Below are 22,079 nucleotides of genomic sequence, written 5' to 3' on the forward strand. Positions count from 1 at the left end.
CCCGTGTCAGCAATGTGCATGAAGGTTCACAGAGTAACGCAGGCCAAAAGACAGGTCTTTGCCCTCAAGGAGCTTACAGAACTTTTGACAGAGTGGGGGAGACAAAAGGAATGGAAGAGAGAGAGAGAGACAGTGGATCAGAGAATAAATATTACAGTCATAAAATCATGGAATAGTAGGGTTGGAAGGGGCCTATAAGACCATTGAGTCCAACCCCCTGCTCAAAGCAGGAATCCAAGTCAAAGCATCCCTGGCAGATGGCTGTCCAGCTTCATCTTGAATGCCTCCAGTGTGGGACAGCCCACTACCTCCTATTGTTCTATGGTACTCAAGGAAATGTTATATATAGCTTCAAGTTGGTTGCTGTATCATTTGGGGATGAGGGCAGTGGCATTAAACCAAAAGTTCCATGGTGAAAGTGCATTCTGAGGAGAGATCTGAAGGAAGAGTGATAGACAGTGAGGTCTGGCTACAAGGATGTTCCATGAGGGAATTCTGGGCATATAAGGGGAACTGGGTTTTTTCAGCAAACCTTCAGCATCATTGCAAGGACAAGTTTTGGTGCTCAAAAGAAAAGGCACAGAAGTTTAATGGAGCCCTCAATAAAAGTAACCTAAAAACGGAGGCTCAAGTCCATGGGGCTGTGAGAAAACCCCACTGGCAAAGACACACCATGGTGATTAAGCCAACTTAGTTCCGTCTGCAAATCACAGAAACAGCTGAGAGAGGGGTAAACGAGTCCTTCTTAATGACTTGTACACACAGTAGCACGGAAAACAGGAAGTGGGTGTTTATTAGCAGTTTCCAAATATACCAGCCAAAATCAAACTCGCCCATGCAATTGGAGGTATCCAAAACAGAGGGAAGAATTCCTAAAATTATAAAAGGGCAATTAATCACAAGCCTGCCTTTCACAGGCCAGCAGCTCGGAAACTTCCTTTTATTTGCTGTTTTTCTTATAGAAAACCTTGGATCAAGGACAACCTTCAGAGCAAGACTAATTGTGGTGGGAGATTCAGCCTGCCTGCTCACTAAATCAACAGAATAAAATCATATTACATTTGATGACCCTCCCAGGCGAGGATATGAATTATGCAAGGATGAAGAATGGACAAATATGGAGGATTTCCTTCCAAACAAAATAATGCCACAACACAGAATGAGTGCAACATAAAACAATTGATATTGTTGTCTTTGCTGATTATCATCATCATCTCTAAAAGGGCCCCCAAATCCAGCCATGTTATTTTAGCCTCGCTTCACAGGAGTGTAAGTATAGCTTAGAGACTGATTCATTAAACAATAACAAAAGGAAGGGCAAGTTTTGCATGCTTTATTTGGAAGTAAACTGCACAGAATCTTGTCAAACCACAAAACTGTGTTAGAATGAGGTAAAGAATTTACCCCTGAGCAATTAATTCAGGAAAAATGTAGCTGTTTCTCATGGGAGACCGCCTTCTCCCATGCAAGCCTGCCCAGTCCTTATGATCTTCTGGAGAGGCCCTTCTTTCGAGGCCGCCACCACCAGAGTTGTGTTTGGTGGTGACGCAAGAGAGGGCCTTTTCGGTGGCGGTTCCTAGCTGTGCATCTCCCTCTCCAAGGAAGCTAGCTTCGCTCCCTCTCTGCTGCTCTTCTGAGGGCAGGCAATGACTGCTTTATTCAAGAAGCCTTTACCCTGTAAGTGGGTCTGCGGGCTGGCTGCTGGTTGTTATTCCGTAATTGTTGGGTTTTTCATTGTATTTTAATGTGCTTTATTCTTTTAATCTTTTTGGAATGGTTTTGTAAGCTACCTTGAGTTGAGTGCCATTCTTCGGTTGAAAGGCAGGGTATAAATCAAATAAATACATTTCATACACTAAGATGGGTGACATATGACTTTCTCCTTTAGAAGGTAGCAGGAGCTGTTTAGTGGGAGGGAGGAAGGGACAGTGGGAGTGAGTGGGGACAAATCCAGCTCCACCAGCCGCCATCATACTGACAGCACTCACCCCGCCAAACGCACACACACACCCAGAATCCCTTAACGCTGAGTTCCCAAGGTGAACTTCATCCTGGGATCTCCAACGTGGCGCCCATGGATGCCTCTCTTGGTGCCCACCAAGCTCCGTGGCCCTCCTGATTCTTATTTTATTAAGACTGGTTTTAATTTTAAAACACACCCAGACTGAGAGGCTACCCTCCAGCGCCATCTTTATTTGGGTTCAAAAGACGGGTTTTGTATGTTAGAACACAGACCTCACCTCTGCCTTGTTCTTAAGCCAATTACGTTTCTTTTAGTCTCACCAGTTTGCTTTCTGGGAAATAAGTGTTTTGCCACCAGCCACATCCACCTCGGCAACCATTTTATGAATGGGCAAGGGCTCCCCCGGCAGCCCTTTTGTGAGAGTGCCCATTATCTAGCCACACAAGGCGGAAGGTTCCTCCATACAACTCTCTCTCCCTGCACATAGAAAGCTAACACATATGGGGAAATGCTACGCTAGAATCCTTCTCTCAGACTGCAGAGAGGGAATATTGTGTATGGAAAGTTATTTGATGCATGTCAGCCCTCACGCCCAGTCTGAGGTGATACTGAGCAGTGCTAGGTTTACCACCTCTGGGAGAATAAGACTGAAGTCTGGGCGACAGCGATGAACACACTGGCTGTCTCCATTCCATTGCAGGGATTCCATGGCTCAACTGATCCCTGGCTGCACAGCTACCCCACAGTGTGGACACATTGGACAGGTTGCTTGCCCATTATTTAGAGCTGATGCACCATCCGCCCACACATTCACACTCGTGCAAAAATGCCATCTACCTGGGTTCTCCCACAGAGCCATCCAGTTAATTGTAGCTTGGTGCAAGGGAATGAAAACACCTACCAAGCTGGTCCCTCTTACCCGACTGTGGTCTAACCCAGCTTTCCCCAGTCTGGTATGCTCTAGATGTTTTCAACGACAACTCCAAGGATTCTTGACCATTGGCCATGCTGGCTGGTGCTGATGGGAGTTCAGATCCTTCGCAGCAGCCTTCTGCATCCTGATGCCCTCCACATGTGTGGGACTGGAACTCCCATAATTCCCAGGCAACATGGCCAATGGGCGGTGAAGGCTGGTGTCTCCAATGTCAGTGGGGCAGCAAATCCGCTCTGGGTTTCAGTCAGAACTCTAAAGGGGTTCTCCCCTTTAGAGTTCTTACTGGTTCTGACTGAAACCCACTGACATCGGAGCCACCAGCCTCCACTGCCAATGGGAAATATGGGTGCTGCATTCCAACACATGCAGAGGGCTCCAGGATGCAGACGGCGGCTTTGGAGATGCTGGGGATTAGCCTGGGCCTTCTGCATGCCAAGCAGATGCTCTGCCACTGAACGTCTCCACCCTGCAGGATGGGATGAGCTAAAACTGCTCATCATTTTTTTAATGTAGTAAAGATCCAATAAAACATTTTGCCGTTGTGTGTTTGGGCCATCTAAGTTCAACAAGGAATACTGTTGCTGTAGACAGGAAACAAAACCCTTTGACAAAGGATTAAATTCCACTGAAACGCATGTAATTCTTCCTCGTCCCAAGTGAGCTCCTAATTTTCATATAGACCAGCTGAGGAATTCAAAGCCCGTTGGATTAATTTTTTAAAAAATGTAAATGAAAAGCTGGCTGCTGTTGCTCAGCTGACACATGGAAACAAGACTCTTTCCCCATCTTGAATGGCATCTCAAGGGGCCATAGGGCTCAGGTGTTTACCCAGCCAGTAAAAATGGCTGGCTCAGAGGAAGGTGTGCAATCGGCATCTGGCCCAGAATGCCGCAGCTAGCTCAGCCTTTCCCAACCTAACGCCCTCCAGATGTGCTGGATGACAACTTCCATCATTCCCAGCCAGCATGCTGGCTAGGGGTGATGGGGGTTGCCGTCAGCCCATCTCCCGGGTGCCCAGTTGCAAGAAGGCTGAACTAGGCCCTTGATGGTGCCAGCCAGAGAGATCCTAGCACACCCACTCTCCAAGATTTGCCCTGGCCGTCAGTTTTGTCCCTAGGCTGAGCTCAAAGTATAAGCATCAATTGTATTTTGTTTCTGAGTTTTTTGTGCTTCCATGTCATAATAATTGAGCATGCTATGTTGTGGGCCAAAACGGAGCCTGCAGAGGGGTGGGGGGGAGGAAAATCTCAGCAAGCAACATGCTCCTACATGCAACGGAATAGGATGATTCTGAATAGGATATGTTACGTATGCATTCAGTTTATTATAAAAGCGGCTACTCTGGGCCCTTTGGGGCTGGATGGGAAATCAGAACCCTAAACAAAGGCTACAAGGTTTGTGGTAGGCCCCTAAATGTCAACATATACTTATCGCAAACACTGGTCTCCTGATTTTAATTTAAAATAATTTTCCAGAAATGGCACAAAAGACAAATATTAATCAAAGGGGGAAAATACATTGACAATGCAACATCAGATGAAAAGGTCAAATCAAATGGCAGCAGAAGAAAGGGGGGGGGAAACAAAGCCACCCCAAGCAATACGAAAATAATAACATGCCAGATAGAAATAGAACAGCAAGCAAACCAGTCTGTGCAAACGTTCTCCACAAATGAAAACCCAAAATTTCTGGTTTTCCACTAAAAGGCCAGATAAATCAAAAGGTCTGGCAACTGAACCTTAACAAAGAAGGCACTTGGTGGGCCTCTCTGGGGAGGGTATTCCATAATCAGACCCCTCCCGGATTGTCACCCAACGCAGCTAAGAAGGGGAAAGCACCCAGAGAATGGTCCCCAAAGAGGATCTACATTCTGGGCAGATTTGTCTGCAGTTTGGAGTCCAATAGCTGAGTCACAAGTAAGGTGGGTGGCAATTTCTATTTAAATTGTAGTAATTATTTCCAGTGGCAGCTGGTGGCTCTGATGTCAGTAGGGCGGTGTACCCACTCTGGGTTTCCGTCAGAACCATTCAGAACTCTAAAGGAATATCTGCACCTTGGAGAGCTCCTTTAGAGTTCTGACTAGTTCTGACTGAAACCCAGAGTGGGTACACCGCCCCACTGACATCAGAGCCACCCGCCTCCACTGATTATTTCCCAATTTGCCATTGTACGTATAGATTAGCATATGTGAATTTTATGCAAATCCGCATCCTCTTCCCCCCACCACCACCTTTTTGTGCTGCATTCCCTTTTTTTCTTTTTTGGAAATGTGTAAGTAGCTACCCTAGTCCCAAGCTGTCACAGGCTTTACAAACTGGAACTTCCACTTTGAATCACGCCCAGAAACAAATAGGAAAGTCAGCGGAGCGGTTGAGACTGTTCCAGCATCCGTCGCTGAATGCATCTCTATGAATGGTGTATCACTGGCTGTGTAGGAAAAATGCAGCAGCAGAACGCACAGCAAAATATGGCGAGGGGAGTTGTTGGCTTTACTCCTTGTTCTCCCTGATTTCATCTGCAGGTGACATCCAATTATATTGAGGCCAGCTGTTCTTTTCTAGTAAAAGCCAGGAGACTGGGAAGACGGGAGAAATAATAAAATATCATTCAGCCTTCAAAAATGTGGGAGGAAAGCAGCGTTGGCCTGCTATGATCCACAGCCAAGCTGACACCATGACAAGCCCTTCCCCAAAGTAGCATTCCCCTTATTTTAAATTATTAAGGAGAGATCTGTTCCGACGGCTCAAGCTCTTTGAGCGGGATAAATAAATGCATAAATAAAGGGGGCTCTAAATAAAATTGGAAGCAGATCCAGTGCTGTCAGGTTCCCACAGGTGCACTTTCCTAATGTGGAAATACCCATGTGAATTTCCAGTTTCTCATCATATAACAGGAGACAATAAATTCTGAAGTTACCCCTGTTTGCTTTAAGACTTTAAAAACCGCCAAAGAGGCGCTCACTTGTCTGCTGAGACGGCCTGTGTGGAGCCCTCTGTCCCTCCCCTCGCATGGGTGGAGTAGAGGAGGGGGAGACTCCAAAGCCAACGTTTCTGTTGCCCCCTGGGTGTATTGCAAGATCAAAGCGCTGAGCCACTCTCCACAAAACAAGAGGGGAGAGAGCCCAGAGTCTCAAAGAAACAAAGGCAAGATTTAAAGAGATAAACATCACCCTCCTCTATGTGACATTTCATCCACATCCGATCCGGTGGAGAAGTTCACTGCGCAGTTCATAGGACAAAATCACAAAAGACCGTGCCTCAGGGGTGCACTTGCTTGCCGCTGCAGTGCGTTTCTGGCGCTGACACCATCCCCCGGAGTGACAAAGCATCCTCTTTTTTTCCCTTTTCCTTTTTCCCAATTATTACGTGATACCATATAATTTAGGTTGTCTCCTTGGCGAAAGGGTTCCTATTTCACCCTCACACATACAAACCTACATCTGAAGAGCATTTCCAAAAACCCAGGAGGACAGCTTTAAAGCCAATGACTGAAGAAGCAGGATCTGGACAAAGTAATTCCACTGAAAGTAATAAAAACTATATTAAAAATACAAATGTCTAGATATTTATTATGGCTGAGATTAAACAAATCCAGAGATAGTAAAGCCAGTGTGGTGTGGTGGTCAGACTGTTGGAATGGGACTCAGAAGACCCGGGTTCTAGTCCCCACTTGGCCATGAAGCTCACTGGGTGGCTTTGGGCCAGTCAATGACTCTCAGCCTAGCCTACCTCGCAGGGTTGTTGTGAGGATAAAATGGAGAGGACACCGCCTTGGCCTCCATGGAGGGAAAGGAGGGATATGAATGGAATGAATAAATAAGTATGCTTCAAAAGCTTTTTTAGTTCTTCCACTTTGTTGTTGTTGTTCAGTCGTTCAGTCGTGTCCGACTCTTCGTGACCCCATGGACCATAGCACGCCAGGCCTTCCTGTCCTGCGCTCTCTCCCAGAGCGTGCTCAAGTTCATATTCATTGCATCGGTGATGCTATCTAGCCATCTCATCCTCTGCCGTCCCCTTCTCCTTTTGCCTTCAGTCTTTCCCAGCATCACGGTCTTTTCCAGAGACATTTCTCTTCGCATTAGGTGGCCAAAATATTGGAGCTTCAGCTTCATTATCTGTCCTTCCAATGAGCACTCAGGGTTGATTTCCTTTAGGATGGACTGATTTGACCTCCTTGCAGTCCAGGGGACTCGTAAGAGTCTTCTCCAGCACCACAGTTCGAAAGCATCAATTCTTCAGCGCTCAGCCTTCCTTACAGTCCAGCCACAGTTTGTTGTGATCCACACAATCAAAGGCTTTAGCGTAGTCAGTGAAGCAGAAATAGACGTTTTTCTGGAATTCTCTTGCTTTCTCCATGATGCAGCGAATGTTGGCGATTTGATCTCTAGTTCCTCTGCCTCTTCGAAACCCAGCTTGTACTTCCGGTAGTTCTCGGTTCGCATACTGCTGAAGCCTAGCTTGTAGGATTTTGAGCATCACCTTGCTGGCATGTGAAATGAGCGCAATGGTGCGGTAGTTTGAACACTCTTTGGCGTTGCCCTTCTTTGGAATTGGAATGTAAACTGACCTTTTCCAGTCTTGTGGCCACTGTTGAGTGTTCCAGATTTGTTGGCATATTGAATGCAGCACTTTAACAGCATCATCTTTTAGGATTTTAAATAGCTCGGCTGGAATACTGTCATCTCCGCTAGCTTTATTGTTACTAATGCTTCCTAAGGCCCACTTGACTTCACTCTCTAGGATGTCCGGCTCAAGTTCAGTGACCGCACTATCATGGCTATCAGGGACATTCAGATCTTTCCTGTATAGTTCTTCTGTGTATTCTTGCCACCTCTTCTTAATCTCATCTGCTTCTGTTAGGTCCCTGCCTTCTTTGTCCTTTATCATGCCCATCTTTGCACAAAATGTTCCCTTGAGATCTCCAATTTTCTTGAAGAGATCTCTAGTCTTTCCCATTCTGTTGTTTTCCTCGTTTCTTTGCATTGTTCACTTAGCCCATATGATATAGTCATAAAGATGAGAGTGCCTCTGATCACACACAAAGTATACTTAGGGCACAATCCTATGTGGATAGTTGGCAGCCTTCAAACTCGCAGGCTGCTGAGTATCCAGTGCAGGGTGGGAGGACAGAGGCGATCTTTGCCTCTGCACTCCAGCCACCGTGCATTTCTGCTAGATGGACGGGCAATTTTGCCTGCCTATCAGTGGCGCCTGGAGGCAGAGTGAAGAAAGCTGGGACAGCCATAGGAAACGGCGTACGCCTGCTGCCCTGGTCCCCTCCCCTCCACATGCCCGTGAACACCCCCTTTTCCCAGTCTCCATGCTCTTTTTTCCAAGCACAGAGAGATAGCCAGCATGGTCAGTGCCAGCTACAAGACAGGGGATGGGGGGGAAGCACGGTTTTCCTGGCTCCGAAGTGGAAGCCCCGTGGAAGCCCTGTCTCCGACCTCAGAGCCTGGAAACTGAACAATTCTATGGCCCCCCAGACTCTCTTAATTTAGAAGATAGCATCAGATAAAACATACACATTATTCTGTTTTAAACTTAAGGTTTTTATATTATGTTTTACTATATTATTTTTTGTTTTGTGAATCAGCTATTGGGCATTATAGAAATGCAATAAATAAATACATAAATAAAAGGAGTATATTGTTGGGGGACTTCAACGTATATTCGGAGGCCATCCTCACAGGAGCACCTCGGGACTTCATGGAGACCATGGCCTCCTGAGAGCTGCACCATATTCTAACTGGGCCCACCCATGTAGCCGGTCATGCACTAGACCTTGTGTTTGTTTCTGGAGAAGTGGGGAGTGATCTGGAAGTCGGGGGTATATCCACCACCCCCTTGTCATGGTCAGATCACTATCTGCTGTCGTTGGACTTCTCGGTTCCACAACCCCTCCGCAGGGGTGGAGGACCCATTAAAATGGTCCGCCCCAGGCATCTTATGGATCCAAATGGATTCCTGAACGCTCTTGGGGATTCTCTGGGGCATGCCAACGGCCATTCGGTCGAGACCCTGGTGGGTGGGTGGAATGCCGCAATCACTGGTGCATTAGATCAGGTGGCTCCGAAATGCCCTCTCCCCCTGAACAGGGCTTGGACTGCACCATGGTTCAATCTGCGGTTACGAGCTCTGAAACAGGAGGTGAGACGGCTAGAGCGCCGGTGGCGGAAGTCTTGCTCCAAAGACGATCAGACATGGGCTACAGCTGTATCTTCAGCCTATCACGTGGCGGTGAAGGCAGCAAAAAAGGAATATTATGCTGCCTCCATCGCGTCTCCAGAGTGCTGTCCCAGGAGGCTGTTCCAAGTGGTCCGGAGCCTGGTCGGTCCTGTGGCTCCGGAACCACTGGAGCATTCTAAGGCCTCCTGTGAGGCCTTGGCAAGGCACTTTGCGGATACAATTGATCAGATTAGGTGTGTTACTCTGCACGCTGTGGATACAGTTAGTGAGCAAGAGGCGGCCTGTGGCAAACCGGTTTTGTGGGATCGGTTCCAGCTTCTTCCTCCTGATGAAGTGGACAAGGTGCTTTCATCGGTACGGCCGACCACCTGCTTACTTGATCCTTGCCCATCTTGGCTCATTATGAGCTGCAGAGAGAGACTGGGTGAGGGGATCAAGGCGGTGGTGAACGCCTCCCTTGAGGAGGGAGTGATGCCATCAGCCCTCAAGGAGGCAGTGATAAGACCGCTCTTAAAGAAGCCCTCCTTGGATCCTCAAGTTTTGAACAACTTTCGCCCAGTCTCAAATCTGCCATTTTTGGGCAAGGTGATTGAGCGGGTGGTGGCGGTGCAGTTGAAGGCACACTTGGAAGAAACTGATTATCTAGACCCATTTCAGTCGGGCTTCAGGCCTGGGTATGGGACAGAAACGGCCTTGGTCGCCTTGGTAGATGATATGAGGAGGGCTCTGGATAGGGGTGAATGCTCCTTCCTTGTTCTCCTCGACCTCTCAGCGGCTTTCGATACCGTTGACCACGGTATCCTCCTGGACCGCCTGGAGGGGTTGGGCATTAGGGACACCGTATTGCGGTGGTTCCGGTCCTTCCTCTCCGGCAGGTACCAGAGGGTAGCACTGGGAGAGGAGGTTTCGGACCCGTGGCCACTTACTTGTGGGGTGCCACAGGGTTCCATCCTCTCCCCGATGCTATTTAACATCTATGTGAAGCCACTGGGGGCTATCATCAGGAGGTTTGGGGTGCAGTGTCATCAATATGTGGATGACACGCAGCTCTACCTCTCGTTTAAATCTTCACCAAGGTTGGACGTAGAATCCCTTTCCAAATGTCTGGAGACGGTGAGTGGCTGGATGGGGAGGAATAGGCTGAAGCTGAACCCTGACAAGACCGAGGTACTTTTGGTGGGAGACAAGAGGAGGCTGGGGGAAGTTGACCTGGTGTTGAATGGGGTACGGCTACCCTTGAAAGACCAGGTCCGCAGCCTGGGGGTCATTTTGGACTCCCAGCTGTCCATGGAGGCTCAGGTGTCAGCTGTGAGCCGGACAGCGCTGTATCAACTCCATCTGATACGGCGGCTGCGCCCCTTCCTTCCCGACCATCTGCTCCCATCGGTAGTACATGCCCTGGTCTCCTCTCGTTTAGACTACTGTAATGCGCTCTATGTGGGGTTACCCTTGAAGACGGTTCGGAAACTGCAGCTGGTACAGAACGCGGCGGCTCGCCTGATTAAAGGCAGCCGCCGGCGAGATCACATCACTCCAGTGCTGAAGGAGTTGCACTGGTTACCAGTTGTTTTCCGGGCCAAATTCAAGGTGTTGGTTTTGACCTTTAAAACCCTATATGGTTCCGGCCCAGCCTATCTTAAGGAGCGCCTCCAGCAGCACCAGACAGGCTGCTTAATAAGATCAGACTCGGATGGCCTTCTCTCTGTCCCATCAGCCAGGACAGCTAGACTGGTGGGGACGAGGGAGAGGGCCTTTTCTGTAGTGGCCCCCACTCTGTGGAACTCCCTCCCTAGGGAACTCCATCATGCCCCCTCTTTAATGAGCTTCCGTAGTGCATTAAAAACGCTGTTGTTCAGGCAGGCGTTTGGGGTGGGTTAGGGTATTTTAGAAAATGTTTTTATTGTAGAATTTTATTGTTTTAAACTGTTTTTATTGTATGTTGTACATCGCCCAGAGTGGCTGGGTGACCAGCCAGATGGGCAATTAATAAATTTAATAATAATAATAATAATAATAATATATCACTTTTTTTAAAGGATTGGATAAATTTGTGTAGAAGAGGTTACCTAGGGATGGGAAAGAAAGTTGCTCACCTCTTACCCAATTTTGCATTTTTTAACCAATATGCAAACCAAAACTCAATCCTTTGAAATTCACACTCCTTCAAATTTCACAATGACGTTCTCCAATTTTTTTTTAAGCTCAAAAAAGTGCATATTAGGGGAGAATGCACACAAAAATATGTAAATTAGTGAAAGTAACATTCAAAAATGGATTATGTTAGGAAAATTGCTTGCAAAAATGTGTCTATTCAACAAAATTGCATGTATTAAAAGAAATGCAGACAAAAATGCATAGGTACAAACTTTAAAACAAAAATTTGCCAAGTTCAGGATGAAGTGAACTTAAGCATGGAAAAATGAGAAACTGAGAGAAACCAAAACTGACAGCTTCATCCACCCAAAGGTCTATCACTGGCTATTAATTATCATTGCTAATAGGAACCTCCAGTGCCCAGCGGCCATTTCGATCAACATGGCTGCACGTCTGCCACTTCCCTTGACAGTATTTGCCAGACCTCTTGCACTAATAACTTTTATTAATAAAGCACTGCTTGTTTGAGTAATTTTGCTTCTTAATGTTCCAGAAGTAATCTCTTTATTCCATGTCTTTTTGAATCCCCAAGTAAATGTTGAGTCTTGAGGTCAAATTTCTAATTTGGAATCTGAATTTCAAATGTTGCAATCAATTCTCAAGTTCAAAAGCAGAATTTTAAAATTTGAAATTGATGGAACATATATGTGGGCAAGTCTCCATGGGAGTCTGTTCATCACTTTTGCTCTTACACACTACGGATGTACAATATATATTGTTTTCATTATGGAAAGCAATTCATTTCCATGATTAAAGATCACATTAATTTTATCATTCAGAATTCAATGGGTAATTCAATTGTTTTGTTACTAATATTTGTCTACATTTTCTTTCTTCCTCTTTATTTCTTTTCACTGGATTTTAGCTGATGCCTGTAGCAGCAATGGCAGAGTTTATCTTGGTAGCCAAACCTGGCAGCAAGTTTTTTACCTCAGAAGGCCCTAGGCCTTGCATCATTCTATGACATGGGGGGGGGCAGGGGATACAATCCACCTTGTTTGCCGGCCATCTTTTTTTCTTTTATTTCTTTTTCGTCTTCTTATGAAATGCCCCAGAATGACGCCATTGTGGGGGTGGCGACTGTATGAAACAACCACCAAAGTATGTTGCCACCACTGCCAAAGACTGGGAAGTCCCCCACCTGTGAATGGTATGAATGGGTACAAATAGGAGTGGGAAGTCCCCCAATGGTACCAGACCACCTTACCTGTCTCCTGAGAAACCTGTACGAGGGTCAAGAAGCAACAGTAAGAACCAGACATGGAACAACCGATTGGTTCAAAATTGGGAAAGGAGTACGACAAGGCTGCATATTGTCACCCTGCTTATTTAACTTATATGCAGAGTACATCATGAGAAACGCCGGGTTGGATAAATCATAGGTCAGAATTAAGATTGCCAGGAGAATTATCAACAACCTCAGATACGCAGACGATACCACCCTAATGGCAGAAAGTGAAGAGGATCTAAAGAGCCTCTTGTGGAGGGTGAAAGTGGAGAGTGCAAAAGCTGCTTTGAAACTCAACATTACAAAAATGAAGCTCATGGCATCTGGCCCCACCACTTCCTGGCATATGGAAGGGGAAGAAATGAAAGCAGTGACAGATTTTATTTTCTTGGGCTCCAAGATCACCGCAGATGGTGACTGTAGCCATGAAATTAAAAGACGCTTGCTCCTTGGGAGGAAAGCTATGGCAAACCTAGACAGCATAGTAAGAAGCAGAGACATCACCTTGCTGACAAAGTTCCGTCTAATCAAAGCTATGGATTTCCCTGTAGCAACATATGGCTGTGAGAGCTGGACTATAAGGAAGGCTGAGTGCCGAAGAATTGTTGCTTTCGAACTGTGGTGCGAGAGAAGACTCTTGCGAGCTCCCTGGACTGCAAGGAGGTCAAATCAGTCCATCCTAAAGGAAATCAACCCTGAGTGCTTATTGGAAGGACAGATACTGAAGCTGAAGCTCAAATATTTTGGCCACCTAATGCGAAGAGAAAACTCCCTGGAAAAGACCCTGATGCTGGGAAAGTTTGAAGGCAAAAGGAGAAGGGGACAGCAGAGGATGAGATGGTTAGATAGCATCACTGATGCAATGAATATGAACTTGAGCACGCTCCGGGAGAGAGCGGAGGACAGGAAGGCCTGGCGTGCTATGGTCCATGGGGTCATGAAGAGTCGGACGTGACTGAACGACTGAACAACAGCAACAACTGAGACTTTGTTTCAGTTGGTGATGAGGACTGAAGGATTAAGGTAAAGGCTTCACAGAAAAGGTAGGATTTGAGGAAGAATGGGAAGCAAGAGAGGGAGTGGGCAGAACACAGCTCTCAGAGTGACTTCCAGGCTAGGGAGGTATCAGCAAAACCCGACCTCGCTGCAGTGCTCTGAATTCCATCTTGACGCTCGTTCTGGCTCAAGCGACAACAAAGATGAATAGCAGTGGAGTGTTGAGCAGAAACAAGAAGGCATATGAGAAACAAGGAAAGAACAGAGAGAAAAAGTCAAGGTAAGAGATGCTCAGAGCATGAGCCAGAGTTAGAGGTGAGCGGGCAGAGGAGGAGGGGCAGGTTTTGTCAGCACTGCACGAGAATCAGGAACATTACTTGGTAATGGATTGAATATGAAGAGCAAAGGAGAAGAAGGCGTTGAAAATAAAGCAAGAGCATTGTGGCATGGTCAACAAGGTGGATGCGGGCTGTTCAACAGGGATGTACGAAACTCACTTACCTTTTCGTGGAATCTTTCACGGTGGGGGGGAGGCGCTCCGTCCCTCCCCCCAGAATCCTTGATGGGGGGGAGGTGATCCGGTCCTCCCCCCCGGAATCCTCGACAGCCAGGCCGCGGAGGAGCCGGCCAGGGCCGTCCACAGCCAGATTTCCGGCCATGGATGAGCTGCTGTGGACACAAATGGCGGCCGCTGGAGCGGCCACCATTTGCGTCCAGCCAGCCAGCCATGATAGGCTATGTAGGAATTTAAGTAGCCTATCACGGCTCAGCCCCCAAAAAAACCCAGCGTACGCAAATGGCGGCGGCTACGGCAGCTGACATTTGCGTTTCCTATTTTTCGCCGATTTATCTTACGTAAATATTTATGTAAGACAAAATGGCGAAAAAAAGGGGACGCAAAGAGCGTAGTGGGCGCTATTTGCGTTCCAACGCAAATAGCGCCCACTACACTATTTGAGTTCCCCTTTTTTTCGCCATTTTATCTTACGTAAATATTCATGTAAGATAAATCGGCGAAAAATAGGGAATTCAAATGGCAGCCGCCGTAGCCGCTGCCATTTGCGTACGCTGGGTTTGGGGGGGGGGGTAGCCATGATAGGCTACGTAAATTCTTACGTAGCCTATCACAGCTGCAAGGACATCAATGGCAGTGGCAGCAGCCCGGCCGTGGCTGGCCAGGAGACCAGCCGCCGGAGCCGCCGACGCTGCCAGAGCCACCGACGCTGACGCCGGAACCGCCGACACCAAATCCGCCACATCCGCCTCAGGTAAGTGCCATCCCGGGGGATTCCGCGGGGGGCGGGCGGGGGGCGGGAGGCCGTTCCGCCATGGATTCCAGGGGCAGAATTCTCTGCCATCCCTACTGTTCAACAGAGAGAGAGCCAGTGTGGTGTAGTGGTTAGAGTGTTGAGCTGGGATTTGAAAGACCAGGGTTGTAGTCCCCACTCAGCCATGAAGCTCCCTGGATGACTTCAGCCCAGCAGTCACTGACTCTCTGCCTAACCTACCTCACAGGGTTGTTGTAAAAATAAAATTGACAGAAGGAGAAGCATCTACCTTAGGTTCCTTGCAAAGATAGGAAAAGTGTGATATAAACGTATAAATTAAAATTTAAAATGGTTGGCTTCAGAGGAAAGAGGAGTTCATTCCTGAAAATATTGAGTTTGAGATGATGGGTTGTCCAAGTAAGAGCAGGTGGATGTGGGACTAGATGGAGGTGGAAAGTTCTCGGATAGCTGCATGCCATCAGTAAGAGTGATTTGCCTCAATCAAGTGAACATAAGAAGAGTCCTGCTGGATCAGATCAAAAAGTGATCTTGTTCAGCATCCTGTTTGCACCGTGGCCAACCAGATGCCCCAAGGGGAAGATCACAAGCAGGACCTGAGGGCATCAGCACCCTGCCGCCCATGTTCCCCAGCAACTGGTATGCAGAGGCCAACAGCCACTGATACTCAAGGCAGTATGTGGCAGGATAATGTTGAAGAATAACATCTATTGTTTTTTTTTCCAAAGAATGATGCTTTTCTGCTATATTCTCATATCTCTCTTTTTGGATTTCCAAATTTAAGGCAGGTGTGTGGATAGGGGACAAAGAATCAGATGAGATGCATTCAGCCTTACTGGTCCAAAGCTTGTCACAGCTCACATAAGGGAAAGAAAGGAGAAAATATGGAGGAAAAAAAAACATGGAGGGCAAAAATGTTCCTGTATTGATTTTATACCAGCTCAAGTATCATTATAGCTTCCTACAAAGAACCCTGGGGACTGTGGTTTGGAGAAGATGCTGAGAATTCTTTGTCAACAAAACTACAGTTCCCAGGATCCTGAATCAACCAGTTTAGTGTAGATATATACCTGGCCAACTATAAGATGGGCCATCATACTGTGTATGGCTTCATCATTCCAGAGAGGATTTGACTGTCATCACATACAGAAGAGCCAGCCAGCTTCTTCCTTTGGCAGACCTGAGGGCTTTCACTGTGTCATGACAGGCATAAATGCAGCAGGTGCTGCTCCCCCACCCCATCACCCTGTGAGGATAAGCTGCACTTGTTGAATATCTCCATGTCCTCAAGCTGTAATGGGCACAGTAGTTCTGCCAGATACAAAGTGCTGGCATGCCAAAGTAATCACACAGCGACCCTGCCAAAAAAGCAGAGGGAGGGAGAGAAAACAAGCACGCCTCGGAAAAGCCAGGATCTTTGCAGAAAAGTGGCGTAAGCCACACGGAACTCTGCTTAAATCCCATTAATGTTACTGGCTTGTCATAAGGCCAACTAGATTAAATATGGGCAATGCCAAAGCAAATATATCAAGATATAAAATAACGTCCATTTACCATCTTGGCGTGACTTTGTCACTGCAGGTGCATCAGCTGAGACTTGTTTCTGTACGGCAAATGCATCAAAGAGTAAGACGCTTAAAGTTTAAGCCACTGATTGGATTAACCCACAGCCTAAATGCCAGAAAAGGGGAAGAGAAGAATTGGCATCGGAAGCAAGTGAATGCCATCATTTGCCATTTCACCTTTCCTGTGTTTCTCATGTGCCGGCCCCAGACCTCTCACCAACCCTCACTTGCACAACTATTGTTTATTGTAAGCCCACTGCGGTAATCACTTGTGTGTTCCTCACCATCCCTTGTGCATTGCTGCAAAATAGGGATGTACAAGAATAAAAATCGTGTAGTTACGCCATTCATTTTCTTTATTAAACATTTAGTTTTGTTACCCATTCATCAGAATGACGTTTACCTCATCACTGATTTGGAACTAGTTTGTCTTTTCTGTAACTCCCATTTCTTTTCATTTGCTGCTGATTTAAAGGAAAGACCCGCCCTGGGTTTTCCATCCAGTTGGCATTAACTTTTCAGGCTGCTATCTCTGGGCTGTGGGATGCAACCTGAGGTGAGCCAGGAGCCAGAGACAAAGCCCAGAGACAGAAATGAAGAGTATAGTAGGGAAGAAAAGGGTAGAAGAGGGCAACTAAAATGATCAAGGGGCTGGAGCAACTCCCCTGCGAGGAAAGATTACAAGATCTGAGACTGTTTAGCTTGGGAAAAGGGTGAGTGAGTAGAGACATGGTAGAGGTATACAAAATAATGCATGGTGTGGAGAAAGGACCCATAGTACTAGGGGTCACCCAGGAAGCTGATCCTTGGAAGATTCAGGAGAGATAAAAGGAAGGACTTCACCCAGATCTTAGTCAAACTGTGGAATTCAATACGACAAGAGGTAGTGATGGCCGCCATCTTGGATGGCTTAGAAGATTGGACAAATTCCTGGAGAAGGCTATCAGTGGCTACTAGTCCTGATGGCTATATGCTCCCTGCCTTAGAGGCAGTATGCCTATGTACACCAGTTGCTGGGGAACATGGGTGGGAGCATGCTGTTGCACTTGTGTCCTACTTGTGGGTTCCTGGTCAACAGCTGGTTGGCCACTGTGTAACTACATGGACCCTTGGTCTGATCCAGCATGGCTCTTCTTATGTTCTGATGTTCTTATGGCTTGCTTAGCCTGTTGTCCAGGTGCTGACTGGCAGTGGGCACTTTCAAGGCCCTAGTTCTCCCTTTTTATGGTTCTTTATCTTTAAGCCCTTCAAATAGAGGACTATGCTCTGTAAAGTAGACCACATGGCCACCCAATCAATCACCCAAAGGTAGGGAGGGCTAACAGAAAAGGAAGAGCACTTTCCTGTTCATTTTTTGTGCTTGTTAGTTTTCTCAGGAATATCTCAAAGTTATTATTTTTCCTCCCAAGCAATCTCCAGGAAAGCTCAGACAAAGCAAAGGGATTCTGAATTGAGCAGATGTTAGACTTGCCATCATTGCCAACAACTGTGTCCCAAATTACAGCCCATTTCGTTTCCTCTGTCCGACAGAATTCAATATGAGCCACTGAGAACTTATCCAACCCCACCCCCTCCTTTGCAACGTCCCAACCTAGATTGTATTTCTCAATCATGTTAGGCCACAACAGAAACCAGAAACTGCTTATATAGAAAGATCTGGATTTTTAGCCCATCCCATCCAAAGACTTGGAGGAAGTAATAACATTAAAACCATATTGTTAAAAAAAAAAAGGAAAAGAAAGGAAAAAGAAACACAAGAGAAAAAGAATCCATTGAAACACTATAATACAATGCAAGATTTAAATTACTCTATAAGAATAAATGTGAGTGCATAAAATTACCCCATGAGGGCAATGTTCATGTGTGTGTAAATCACAAGATAAATTCTACAGATTTCCCGACTTCTGTACTAAGATTTCCATCACTATTACATTTCATTCATAACTTTCTACATTCCAAGAAATAATTAAGTGGACACTTGAATATTTCCTTTCCTTTCTTCTTCTTTTTTAAAGAGGCAACAGATGAATAAATCACCCATGATTCCTTTTTGGCTCAGAATAGCTTGAGGAAGAATTAATGACCAATTTATACATGACCAACTAAACCTACTGCGGTTCATCGGATAGAACCCGAGACTGCCAGCCTAAAAGATTTACATACTGATTCTGGCCAAGAACAAGCGCCTGTCAGTGCTAAGTGCTAATCAGGATGGAAGGAGCGTGTGTCATCTCTCTGGCTCCTCTGCAATTACGCACCTCTTGACGTTTCTTTGCATGTTTGCTCAGAAGATATTTTCTCCACAATGCCACATTCGCTCATGCTTCAGATACGTTGTAGGCAGTGTACAACTTGCATCAATCTCTAGGCAATTACCAGGCTCTGCTCAGTCTTCCCATGAGATAAAATGGCTCATTACTTCATGATGTCATGGCATGCCTTCTTTCTTTCCAGAAAAGCCTTCTTTAGAGGATGCCTACCCAATGACAAACATAGATTCGGTGGAAGGGCGGAGGTAGGAGGGGAGGAGAAGACAGCTAGAAAGCAACCGATGAGAAGTTTCCACTACTTCATCTGCCCCTAATGCTTGAGAGAGTGTCAGAAATGTACTCTTGAATGTGCCTCACTTTGCAGACGAGTAAGACGTTCCAGGCACTGCAGAACAGAGAGTAGAAACGTGTGGTTGTTACTAGGCCAGGGCTGCAACGTTAATCAATTCATCAGACGGATTCTTTAGTTAAAGTTCTGTGGGTGGGTGAAAAATTAACCAGGGACTGTCCCCAAGCCTGAATTTCGGCCGGGCGAGGCGGGAAGCCTCCCTCCCCTCGCCTGAACTTCGGGGGGAGAACCGAAGCGCCTCCCCCCCACCGCAAAGCAAGCTGCGGGACGAGGTAAGTCCCTTTCGTCCATCCCTAACATGAGCACGCTCCGGGAGAGAGCGCAGGACAGGAAGGCCTGGCGTGCTATGGTCCATGGGGTCACGAAGAGTCGGACACGACTGAACGACTGAACAACAAAAGAGTTGGAAGGGGCCTATAAGACCATCGAGTCCAACCCCCTGCTCAATGCAGGAATCCAAGTCAAAGCATCCCTGACAGGTGTCTGTCCAGCCTCGTCTTGAATGCCTCCAGGGTGGGAGAGCCCACCGCCTCCCTGAGGAATCGGCTCCATTGTCGTATTGCTCTAACAGTCAGGACATTTTTCCTGATGTTCAGCCGGAACCTGGCTTCCTGTAACTTGAGCCCGTTATTCCATGTCCTGCACTCTGGGATGATCGAGAAGAGATCCTGGCCTTTCTCTCTGTGACAACCTTTCAAGGATTTGAAAAGCGCTATCCTATCTCCCCTCAGTCTTCTCTTCTCAAGGCTAAACATGGCCAGTTCTTTCAGTCTCTCTTCATAGGGCTTTGTTTCTAGTCCCCTGATCATCTTTGTTGCCCTTCTCTGAACCCTCTCCAGTTTGTCGGCATCCTTCTTAAAATGTGGTGCCCAGAACTGGACACAGTACTCCAGATGAGGCCTAACCAGTGCTGAGTAGAGGGGAACTAGTACTTCCTGGGATTTGGAAGCTATGCTTCTATTAATGCAGCCCAAAAGAGCATTTGCCTTTTTTGCAGCCACGTCACATTGTTGGCTCATGTTGAGCTTGTGATCTACAACAGTTCCAAGATTCTTCTCACTTGTAGTGTTGTTGAGCCAAGTATCCCCCATCTTGTAACTGTGCATTTGGTTTCTTTTTCCTGGGTGCAGAACTTGGCATTTATCCCTATTAAATTTTATTCTCTTGTTTTCTGCCCAGCGCTCCAGTCTATCAAGATCACTTTGAAATCACCTTAGAAAATCACTTTAGCCTAGGTTGACTAGTAAAACTTTGCTTATTTGGAATCTCTGATCTGGATTCTTCCTTCTTCTTGATGTGCCTTGATGTACAACAGGATTGGGCACAAAAATCCTGTTACTGGGGATGCCACATTCTACATCTATAGCCAGTCCAAACCCTGACACTCCTAGAAATAATTAGTCCCTGATTCCAAGGTTCCCGTTGCACAGACTTTCAAAACATCAGTGTCCACCTGATGACATGGACAAGGTGCCTGCAGCAATGCAACCAGCCATATACCCTCCCAATCCTTGCCCCTCCTGGCTAATAAGAGCTAGCCAGGGTGGTATGACTGGGTGGGTTCAGGGAGTGATAAATGCTTCCCTGTGGGTAGGGGTGGTCCCTGCTGTCCTTAAGGAGGCAGTGGTGCGACCACTCCTGAAGAAGCCCACTCTGGACCCAATGGTATTAGACAAATACTACCCAGTCACAAATACCCCTTTCCTAGGGAAGGTACTTGAGAGGGTTGTGGAGGAGTAACTACAGGCACCCTTGGAGAATATGGATTATCTAGACTCATTCCAGTTGGGTTTTGACCTGGTTACACGACTGAATCAGTCTTGGTGGCCCTGATGGATGACTCTTATCAGGAGAGTGACAGGGCGAGTGCAACCCTGTTAATTCTGCTCAGTCTCTCATTGGCTTTTGATACCATCAACCATGGTATCCTCCTGGATCGACTCCACGGATAGGCATTAAAGGCACTGTGTCACAGCAGTTCCGGTCTTACCTGTGGGGCTGATTAAAGAAAGTAACATTAAGTGACCATTCCTCAGCCGCTTGGCAATTGAGCTATGGGGTTCCACAGGGTACCATCTTGTCCCCAATGTTGTTTAACATCTATATGAAGCTGCTGGGAGCAGTTATTAGGGGATGTGGAGCCAAGCGCCATCAGTATGCTGATGACACACAGCTCTATCTCCCTGTGGCATCTGAATCAGGTGAGGCTGTGGAAGTCCAAGATCAGTGCCTAGACCCAGTAATGGGCTGGATGAGGGCCAATAAACTGAAGCTGAATCCTGGCAAGACAGATGCCCCGGGTGAGTGGTTCCTGGGACCGGGAGGTAGGCTTATTGCCTGTTCTGGATGGGGTTGCACTCCCTCCGAAAGATCAGGCCTGTAGCCTGGGGTACTCCTAGATCCATCATTGTCACTAGAGGCCCAAGTGGTAAAAGGCTCGGAGTGTCTTTTACCAGCTCCGGCCTCTCCCTGGACCGGGATAGTTTGGCCACGCACTAGTGACCTCAAGGCTGGATTACTGCAACACACTTTATGTGGGGCCACCCTTAAGGCTGCTCTGGAAGTTGGAACGAGTGCAGAATGCAGCAGCTTGGCTGCTGTAAGGACCTGCCCCTTTCCACCATGAAACTCCTTTGCTGAGGGAATGGCACTGGCTGCCTATTCACAACCAGGCCAGGTTTAAGGGTTTGGTACTAGTGTACACAGCCCTAAACAACTTGTGACCAGGATACCTGAGGGAGCGCCTTCTCCCTTAGCAACCTGCCTGGTCACTGAGGCCATCAGAGGGCCTGCTCCTGGTGGTTCCACATGGACCTATGGCCTGATTGAAGTCCACCAGGAGAAGAGCCTCCAGCATGGTAGCCCCCTTTCTGTGGATACTCCTGTCTCTGGAGGTCAGGCAGGCACCAAGATTGTATAGTTTTCAGCACCTCCTGAAAACATCTTTATTTCAGGAAGCTTTCCTTGCCTGACCAGCCACGGTTTTTTACTGGTATTCTGTTTTTTAAAATATATTTCTTAAAATAGCGATGTTTTATTGTTCACTGCTCCAGAATCTGTTGTAAATAAATGTTGTAAATACATTAAGTAAATGCATACATACATACATAAATTTGCACCCACATTGTGCCCTGAATAATGTGGGA

The sequence above is a fragment of the Heloderma suspectum genome, chromosome 1 (assembly GCF_057233095.1).
Source record: "Heloderma suspectum isolate Gila_16-S chromosome 1, 16-S_ref, whole genome shotgun sequence".
In the NCBI taxonomy this organism is placed as follows: domain Eukaryota; kingdom Metazoa; phylum Chordata; class Lepidosauria; order Squamata; family Helodermatidae; genus Heloderma; species Heloderma suspectum.